The sequence below is a fragment of the Acyrthosiphon pisum genome, chromosome X (genome assembly GCF_005508785.2).
Source record: "Acyrthosiphon pisum isolate AL4f chromosome X, pea_aphid_22Mar2018_4r6ur, whole genome shotgun sequence".
In the NCBI taxonomy this organism is placed as follows: Eukaryota; Metazoa; Arthropoda; class Insecta; order Hemiptera; family Aphididae; genus Acyrthosiphon; species Acyrthosiphon pisum.
Window position 1 is genome coordinate 118,753,088 of NC_042493.1, and position 10,960 is coordinate 118,764,047.

The following is a 10,960-nucleotide window of genomic DNA, read 5'->3' on the forward strand; positions in this document are numbered from 1 at the left end:
AATTTTACTTTTTACCCCCCAAAGTACCAACTAGATTCACTTTCCTATCAGAAAAGGTACTGTTGAAGATAATCCAAGCACTTTTACTGTCCTAAAAGGTGATGACAGACACAAAAAAAAAAAAATAAATAAATAAAAAAAAAATGAAAAAAACACACATCATTGTAAAATCAAGACATTCATCGTTCCACTCAAAATCTAAAATGATTTTGTAGTTAAACATTTATATTATAAAATGTTTAACTTGTATATTGACAATTTAAAACATGGTTCCACATAAATTGGTAAATAATTTACTTTAGTAATTTACTTTATCAAATTTCTTTTAATATATCATAGGCAGATTGACTGTCTTCGTTCAGAATAGTTGTTCGTATACAATTATATATCATTAAATTAAAATGTAATACCAACCATTATAGTGACCCACTTGTAACCTACTGTACAGCAGAGCAACACCCACTTGCCCACCTTTTTTTTGCTATTTACCTACTTTCCAATTGTGAAAATAAAAACGTGGCCCCTTATTTTGTATTTATTTGAAATATGCTTTTTATAAAACCACATAATATAAACAATCTATAGCGATTAACAATGCAGATTATGAATGATGACTTATGAATTATGATAATGAATCTAATTTTGTTTAACTTGCAGCATATTTGAATAAAGCTATAAACTAATTATTTTTAAAATAAATTTCCCTCTATTGAAATGTTTAATTAAGTTTTATATAATGATTATTATAATAATTTTTTGTAGAGCAAACCAGTACGTATTTTTTTGTTTTTTTTTTATTTTATACTGTTTGAGATTTCAAGATAATAATATTAGGTATAATATTAATTATTTCGTCCATTAGCTGTATGTCCATCTGTAGATAAATTAGACATTGAAGATTAGAAACATTAGAATATATGTCGTTTTTTAAGTCTTAATTTATGAGAAACTGTTTTAAAAATGTTACTTTCAAAATGAATATTTCCATAATATAGTAGAACCTCAGGTGGTTTCTGACAGTTCTGTAAATTATGCATTAAATACCTTTAAATGGTTTCAAATAATATAATTTTGTATCTAATTGTATTAAACTATATATTTTTTGTAGATGAATTTGGTAAGTATATTTTATGTTTATTATCACATTTTTACTTTCCCTTCTCGTGGACCGGCCAGATGACTAATTAAATATTATTGTTAACTTCTATCCTGTATTGAAGTGATGTCTATTCAAACATTTTTATTGAATAGTTGAATGTGTTGACATAACACTACTAACGAATGACGTATGACGTTTGCAGCTTCACATTTTTGCTCTATACCTATATTACAAACGTATAACTTATGTGAATGTTTTTCTAAAGAAAACACATTTTCATAATTCTATATAACTAGTTTTATAGATTCCTTCAGAATAATGTTATCTTTCTATCTTGTATTAATAATGGTGTCTAAACTATTCTTTCTTGTCCACAAGCACCTTAAATTTCAGTTGTACATGTTCACATATCGTTTTGACTTTTTCAGACGTGACGTTTAATAAAATTAGCATAATAAATTAATTATTAAAGATTCGAATAATATTTTTTAAAAATCTGATACATTTTTCCCACCTCAGAATCTGGATTAATCTTTAACCTGGTCAAATATATGCTTAATGCCTATCATTATATTACATATCTATTTTTCTCTATTCTAATCAATTAAACATTATCATTTGCAGTCATAAATACAGGAGGTATGTGTTATTTAATAATTTTTAATATTTAATAGGTACATAATAATATTTTGCATAGAATTAGTCTTTTGGATAAATGTGGTTTTGATTATCTGATTGCTGCAAGCTTTCATCACCACGACTCAACGATCTTGTCGTATCGATTTTCCGGCCATCGTTAGACGTCAGTGTAAAGTTTTCACTTTTACGAACCCTGATGTTATTTGATTTATTATTTTTTTTTACACTCTACTACACCTTGACAATATAAATCTTGAAACTCGTTTCTGTATGCGTAGTGTTCTTCATTTCAATATTAGCTGTTTCTTCTTCAATCTCTGATTGTTTGAGATTATACTCGCGACATCGGTAGGCGCTTCTTCAGATTTATCTATTCTGCATTACTCATTAAGATATTAATGTCTCTCTAGGTTAAGTTTATCTATCTAGTAAATTTGACTTTTTAAATACAACAACGGTGTATGCGCAACGCGTTATCAGGCATTTTTACTATGTTATGAGAATAAATTATATAAATCAACATAATTAGCTAAATTAAAATTTTAATTTTGTTTTGGAAAACACGCTAAACACTCAAGTTTTTTTTTTTAGTACGTATTCGGAAATTGAATTTACCTAGGAAGTTTAAGACTGGTGAAATTATGAATCACTTACCTACTTCACATTGAATGTATTGACAATAATTGTTACTCCGATTGATCTTGCAATACTGGTATCTCCTTGATTATTATTTTTAAACAGCAAACCAATGTTAGACACATGTTAATTTAAATGCTGATGCCGTTGTAATGGTTACTAGTTAAATTTTTTTAAAGACATTTTTAAGATTTAATTCCTCTCCTGAAAAATTTGATATTTTTTAATACCATCTTTTCGTTCCAAGCTTACGAAATCTTTTATTCTCGGGTGACTTATACGTCTAATCAATTATATTTATATACTTACATAAAAAAGAAGGTTATTAATTGATATTTTATTATTTTTTGTTACAGTTTACAGTATGCATCATTTAATTAATTTCTAATTTTATTGATCTTTAAAATTTATTTTTGTTTTGAAGTTTCTTGGTAAATTTACACTAGCAATATTTTTCATTGTTTAAATTGTTTTTTAATTTTCAAATAGGAAACACTTGAGAAATTAGACGTTATAAAAAGTATAAATTATGAAAGAGTGTGAATTTTTCTGAATGTTCAGTTATTAGGTCAGCTTAAATGTGCGTAGCTATGATTATATTTTCCAAATTCGATTTTTCTATTGTTATTTCCATAACTATCTTAGCACGCTTTATAGTGTCAATAAATTTTCCTAACCTAACCTATTTACAATGCTTTTTTTAATCTCGTATGTTTCTGAAAAATGTTTTAGTTTTTAATATTTGTTGGCACGCAAATGAGTAAAGTGGATAATATATTTTATTTTTATAAGCCATGGAGCTATTTTGATAGTCGTATGTTACGAAATAGTAAATAATATACTATAAATAATTTATTAAAAAACTGTTTTTAATATACAAATTAAGATCAAATTTAGGTTTGTTTTTTATTATAACATTCAGACGTCAGACTTTCAATCGATGCGCTTAGCTGAAATGTTTAAAATCATTGAGAGACGGTATATCGCCCGATTTGAGTACCGTTTTAATTAATAAACTATAAAATTAATATATTAATTATTATGATACATTTTAGATTTTTTTTTTATTTATACCAAAAACTATTTGATTCTAAAATTCTAAACTGAAAACTTTGTAAATTTATTAAGAATTTTTCAAATAAATCTCTATATTTGCCGCATCAATCATAATATATTAAAACTACTATATAATTATTCTTCTAAATTACCGTATGGTATTTCATTTCTAGAGGACATAAGTGAGTTGTTTTTGATTTATTTTATTCTACATTATAATATTAGATTAATCTTACATGAGTATATAATTTAAAACTGCAATGCTCATATTATATTAAATATTTATTATAAAACTACTTATGAGTAGTTACACTAATTTTTTAGGATTCTTAAAAAATAATGAAGCCATTTAGTTACAAAATTTAAAAATGTTGTTTGCAATTTTTAGTCGATTGCTTGTTCATATAGTAAAACAATATTATAAATATTTTATAATTAATAACTACAGTTTATATTTTATTCCAGCTGAAGCAGGTTCGTAATAAATTTTTTTTTATTGGTCTCAAAATTATTATATTGCATTACATTTGTAGTAAAATAGAAAAAATAAAGATAAATAATTAATTATTTGATTAAATATATATGGTTTTGTAACGAGCTGTGATTAAGTAATCAATTAATATAATATTTAAATACGACGGCAAGTGACATGCATCAATAGAAGTAATAGTAATAATATATGTAATTGCTACAAGTGAGCGCGTAACCCCGGGCGGTGCGCATAGGTGAACGTAATAGTAATAATATCAAGGGTACCGCACAACGCGCTACAAAACACGTGATAAGTATTCTATGATAGATATGCGTATTCTAGGAAAACTTAATCGCTTAGCAGTACAACAATTATGGTGTTTTGTACAAAATATTATATCCCACCATAATGGTACACATTATCTTCACCTTTCAAACTTGAAAATGGCAGTCCTCAAGGTTTTCCTCTAAGTTCAACTCTCTTTTTGATTGCAATCAACGACCATCCAACCATTACAAGACCCCCACAAATTTACAATGTGGGCAGATGACAACAAAATATTTTACAGGGGCAATAATATACTAATCATAGTTCAAAAAAAAAAAAACTGTATAAACAACTTACTACTATGGAGTAAAACTTCAGGTATTACATTCTTTCCAGATAAATCACAGTTCATTATTTCCACAAAGAAAAAGAAAAATACTTTACAATAATAATAATAGCAACAACAAATCAGATCAATGCAATGCTAAGAAACTCAACCAACCAATACCAAAATGTTGTCACTCGTTTATCCACCTATGATTGAGATCTCAATATTCTTTTTACAAACCTACTCAACCACCAAAAGTTTGAACAGCCCCCATGAAATTACCCCTAACCAATTCATCTATTTCGACCTTTCTTCTTCCGAAAAAAAAATGAAACTGACCCCAATATATAAAAATTAAACTTTTTTAATCCAAAAAATAGCCTAACAACCCATTGGGAAACATAATATGTAGATACATCAAAATATACAGTAGGAACTGTACGCAACAATAATAATAAACGACCGGCCGTTATGGCCAACCGAAATTAATAATATGATAATATAAATAATGAAAAAACTCACAGTTTGTGGAGCGCAGACTAGCTAGCTGGTCTTATGCTGAAATAAAATATAGCATGCAAAATAATAATAATAGGTGCCAATTCAAGCACGAATTACTATAATAAAATAATTAGCTAATACTAAAAAGGTGGCTATATAATAGAAAACGGCGATGTGCCACAATAGTAAAAACGTATTGTCTTTATGGCTCACAATTATAAAATAAGTATAATAAATCTGACTGCACACCACACGTTGGTGTTCGCGTAACACAAAATATAACATAAAAGGGTGATTCGTGCCCACAATTTTACTTAACAATTATTAATATAATATCGATATGCCCTTCTAGCGATCACAGTTATAAAAAAAAAAAACAATATTAATTTTTACTATTTGAGTAAATAAACACTTTATAAATTATAATGACATATAATATCGATACTGCCGCGACTACATACGGTGAAAGACAAAATTCACGTCGACCATGTTAAAATGTTATTCCGCAGCCGACGAGGCGGCGTATGATAATATTCTGGCTTTATCTACACATTATATAACTCACAAGACACATTCAACGATAATAATAACAATAATAAAACAGTACAAAATAATGATAATATGTGAGTGTGTGTGTGACCAGCTGTTCACCTGTGCCCGATATGTGCCTGTGCCTGCTTTTATATTAATTAATTTACATTAGATATATTATATTGTTATGTTAAGGCGGAAACATAAATAATAATATTATTAATTTATATTTTATAATTTATTTTCCAGCTAGCAGTAAGAAACATTTTTGAGTATTTTTTTTCAATGACTTATAATTTATTTTGGTTTGAATGTTCTTGGAAAATTTACAAAAGCAATATTTTTATTTTTATTTTTTCACTTTATTTTTTAATCAATTGGAAATCATATAAAATACAATTTTAAAATCTGTAACACTCTTTAGAAATTAGACGTTATCAAAGCTTAAAGCTATAAATTATAGGAGAGTGTGGATTTTCTCGAATGTACCTATAGTTCATAGGTCAGCTACTATACATGGGATTCCGATAATGTTTTTAGTGTGGTTTGATAGGTGCAAATAAATGTTGCTCACCTAATCTAACCTAAATAAAATGGTTCTTTTAAACTCGTATGTTCCTAAAATATGTTTTAATTCTTAATATTTGTTGGAATGCATTTGAGCATAGTGTATAGAGACTAAAAATATTATATTTCATTTATATGAGCTGTTATTATGATAGTCGTATTTTACAAAATATTAAAGAATATACTATTCCTAAATAATTTATTAAAAAAAACTGAAATTAATATACAAATTCAAATCAAATTTAGATTTGTTTTCTATTAATACAAAAAACCATTTTATTTCAAACTTGTACCCTATTTTGTAAAACTATCAAGAGCTCATTAAATAAATTACTAGATTTACCACTTTTATCACACTAAATTATAATTATTTCATAATTATACTTATAAATTACCACTGGTTATTTTATTTATAGAAAAAAATTTAAGTAAGTTGTTTTTTTTATTTATTTATAGAATTTTATATTAGATTTATTTTAAATTTGTGTATAGTTCAAGACTCTAATATTAGATATTAAATATACTAGTTAGAATAATGTAGCTATAATATTGACGACCTACTTGTAGTTGCCTACCATGACTATATTATAATTATCCAGTCTATAGTAATATTGTATGCTATACATCGTATAAGACGTTGTGCTAGCCTGCTGAATAAATAAAACTGCATGCCAATATACAATACCCATCACCTATTTTAACTATATTGGTCTTTTTACTCTGATTAGACAACTCGTTAGTGACATGCCATCCATATCTTATTCAAAGAAATATATCGAAAGTAAAAATATCATTACCCATATCACTATAACTGTCAAAAGTTGTTATTATTTAACCAAAATTTCTCCTGTGTTATTAGTGCACCAAGGTATTTGAATTGCTGTAATATTCTGAACTTGAAGTTTTTGTCCTCTAGGCACTCCTTTGGCGATCTACTTGGCTGTGTATTTGAACTACCATATTATATTCAGTTTCGTTGAATTAATCTATAGGCCTATACGTTTTGCAGCATTTATGAGTTTTTTTTATTGTTTTTTGAGTTTATCTTTTTTTTCTGCAACCGAGACTATGTCGTCCGCATATGCTAAGATTCCAATGTTATTTGCACCTAGTTTTACACCTTACTTATCTAGAGTTGCATCTCTTACTATCTTTTCCAAGGCTGTGTTGAATAGAATATATCACATAATATCACCCTGCCTTAAACCAGTTGTCACGTATCTATTGTACTGTATTCGATTGTGTGTGTTCGAACGCGGAACGGGTTTGCCGCAAAAAGCACGGACGATCCAAGTGCGTTTTATGTCGAAGCTCCCCCTCCGCAGTCCCGCGCTGCTATCGCCGGCCACCGAGCTGGCCATCGGCCTTCGTGAACATTTTTTAAATTGTCTTTTTCCAGCAGTTGAACGATAGCGCAACGTACGCGCTATCGTTCTCCGTGTCGTGCCGTGCGTGTCCCGAAACCCTTGTGTGAGCACGAGGTGTGTTAAGCCAAGCTGTGATCAGCGGCCATGGTTAGTACGACCAAGTTTACGTTTCGAGTTTCGCTGTCGATATACGCGCGCGTTGCGTCGCGGGAAGTAAAAGTCGCGTGTGAACACGCTCAGCTGTCCGTCGGTTCCGTCGTGATCGGCACCCGACGCTGAGTGACACATCTGTTTTGTTGCTCTCGTTAAATTAACGTCGTGCGCGTATTTTTTTGACACTTCACGCGATCGCGAGTGGTTGCCGACTGCCGTGACAAGTCAGCCATCGGTATTCGTTTTCGCGACACCTCGCGTTCTTTATCGACCACGCGCTATTCGCGCCGAAATACGAATTGTCACCGTCGAGCTGAGAAGATTGTCCACCGTCGCCGTCTCAGCGAGGAATCCACATTGGTCGTCGACCAGGAGTATCGCAACCTCGCTGAGCCACGCCGTCGCCGATTCAGGTCGATCATTTACCTAGTCCCCCACGTGACCAGTGGGCTGTTTAAAGTTAAATATTGTTTACCAGCCGTTGTATTTTAGTTTTTAAGCTTAATATTTTGGGCGCCCGCTATTTACTTATGATATTGTTACTACCATAAAATATACGTGTTTCCGACATAAAAAAAAATTTGATCTTTAGGTACCTATTGAGTAACCCGTCTCTGCTCCCGTTTTCAGCACACTACACAAGTCGTTGCCGACAACCGCTGAACTTGTAGGATTGGTAACGGCGCAACAGTGTGTGTTCGCCGATGGAGCTCTTAATGAACAGTTAGCTCCAATGACTCGTACTTACAAGTAGGATATTAATACTACGAATAAAAAAGAACTACAAATCGATGGTATAATAATGATAATATAATAATTTTGAATAATTCAAAGATAGGGGTGGATCCACGTGTTCCACATTGAAATTAATAATAATAGACGTTAGCAAACACAGCATTTGCGTACGTGTTATAAAATAATAAATAACAATAAATTATAGGAAGGCCGTGACTAGGTCACGGGGACACGTAAATGTACAATAATAATAATAACAAATGATACGACCGTGATATGTGGGAAGATATGACGAATTGATAGCGGGTCTGGTGATATTTGATCGACGCCGACAACAACGTAGCGGTGTGGCATATATTCTTGTCCCACGCGACACGACGTCAAAACTGGGTACACTACAATTACTTACGTGCACAGCGAGCGCAATATAGGCCGTAACGTATTTTTATGATATACTGGCTTATATAATAATAATAATAGAAAATGCCGTAGTTGTGACCGTATACGACGGTAAAAAAACACCGACGACGACTGATGCACGGAGGCGTCGCTTAAGGTCGGTTCTGTATCACTGGCGTCGTACCGGTCGCTTTCGAAGTGAGCAAAACCACGTGACGATCCAGACAACGGACGCACTATACTGCACGGTGCACTGTACTAACGTCAGTCCAGACGACTGCCAAATTGGACTTAAGTACTGGACTAACGAAAAGTGCACAGAATCACGATAATAACGACGCACGCACTTGATATGCAGTGGTAACGTCAAACGCACGCGAGAACAACAAAACACATGGCAGGTGGCTACGAACTTGCCGGACGTGCGGCGAGAAAACGACAACGAACCAAGCACGGACGCTGGCCACACGACGGACGGCATCGAACGGACGCTAGACGCAAGTACGGACGCCGTCGGCGTTTGTCGGTGGGCACCGCCGGTGACATGACACGTATCTATCAACCGCTGATGTCGGCTGAAGCGCGGAGTAGGTACATCATTAGGACGGCCCGATATACGAATTGCGAACAGTGTGTGTGTCCGACTTTTACTTTGATGTCAGTGTGACTGATACTGCATTCCATGAAACTTATTTGCTTTCGCGGTATTCCGAACTCTTCTAAAGTATGAATTAGAGACACTATATGTATTGAATCCTAAGCTTTTTTTGTAATCGATGAATAACATATGCAAGATATTATTAAAATCTCAAGTTGTTTGTAACACTCCAAGCTTTTGAGTAGCTCTCTGGTAATCCCGTCTTCACCGAATGACTTGTGGTTTTTTAGGATTTTTATTTGGTTTTAAATTTACTCTACCATTGGTTCGAGATATTCTTTTCTATTAGGTTCTATATTCTCAAAATGGAATGGACTAATGGGTTCACTGCAGTTCAGCAGCTGGTCAAAGTAGTGTGACCATTCATTGATTACGTCATCTCTTTTCATTAGCAAGGTATCATTTTCGTTTCTTAAGAAGTTTTCTTGCTCTTTTTGCTCTTATTGACCTGGTGAGGAGGGAGGGTGGTCTAAGGGGTTCCTTTCTCCTACCATCCGCAGCTTGTCTCGCTCTCTCCTCATCCTCCATAATCGTCATTACTCATTACATCCTCGACCATCCTATACAAAATTCTAAAGGTCTCCTCGGCACCACAAATATTTTCAGTCTGGAATTGACTACTTTGAAATATTGAATTGCGGCTACTACATTTATTTTAATGATAAAGCCGGTGAATCCTTTTCTGAGATTATTGCATTGGCTAAAAAAATATTATTGCATTCCCTATTTCTGTGGAGCCTTGTCCGCTGCACCTTATTTCTTGTATAGTTAAAATCCCTAACCTTTATTTATTAAATTCCTTAACTAATTGTGAATCTGCTCTTTCCTGATATAAAATGCGTGTACTTCATGTTCCAAAACTTAGAGCCAATTTCCAGTTTGCCAGTCTTGATTCCATTACTCTGTCCTTAGGTGAATGGTTTAATACATAAACATTGGTTTCTGACAACAGTGGGTTGTTAGCCCACCGTCCAACACCTAACTTAGAGGACCAGCCACCAAAGGCTGTTGGGAACCTTGTGGAGCTGTTGCAATGAATGTGTATACATTGGGCGACGAGGGTTCGTCATACCTATTACCGATTAAAGTACCCCATGCGGGAAATTTCTCAAATCTACTTACCAAATTCACAAACCTAATCGGCTCCAACAGATTCGTATGAAAATCAAGATATAATAGAAATATACTGAACTTGAATAAAAATAAAATAATTATGACTCTGTGAGGGGATGGGGGGGGGGGGTTAATGATATAACATACAGATCACCACCTTACGGGTGACAATTTATTTCACTGCCCCTGCAAGTAGGATGCCAATAACAACCTTATTAGTAGTCCAGTAAAAAATACAATTATATCAATATATAAATTAATATATTTATATAAAGTAAACGTTATACATTTTTTGGTTATAATATACTTTGCAGGACAATAATTATGTTATCCCTATAATTCTTAAATTGCGAATGATAAGGAATTATATTATTTATTAAGTAGTATTTTTATTTTTTATTTCTAGGGCCAACTAGAAATCGCATTATTATTTTTTTTT

At 32.1% G+C, this 10,960-nt stretch overlaps 2 long non-coding RNA genes across 2 annotated transcripts in view; both read left to right on the forward strand.

Moving 5' to 3' along the window:
- LOC115034994 overlaps window positions 1-2,724 on the forward strand; it is an 8,458-nt gene extending 5,734 nt beyond the window's left edge. Inside the window, exons 3-4 of the long non-coding RNA XR_003840159.1 lie at window positions 763-771; window positions 1,109-2,724. This is a non-coding gene — a long non-coding RNA (uncharacterized LOC115034994). The remainder of the gene's footprint in view (window positions 1-762; window positions 772-1,108) is intronic.
- A 747-nt stretch (window positions 2,725-3,471) lies between these two features.
- On the forward strand, window positions 3,472-5,820 carry LOC107883102. Its single transcript, XR_001679092.2, has 3 exons — window positions 3,472-3,612; window positions 3,896-3,904; window positions 5,779-5,820. It is a non-coding gene; the product is annotated as an uncharacterized LOC107883102 (long non-coding RNA).
- The last annotated feature ends 5,140 nt before the right edge of the window (window positions 5,821-10,960 follow it).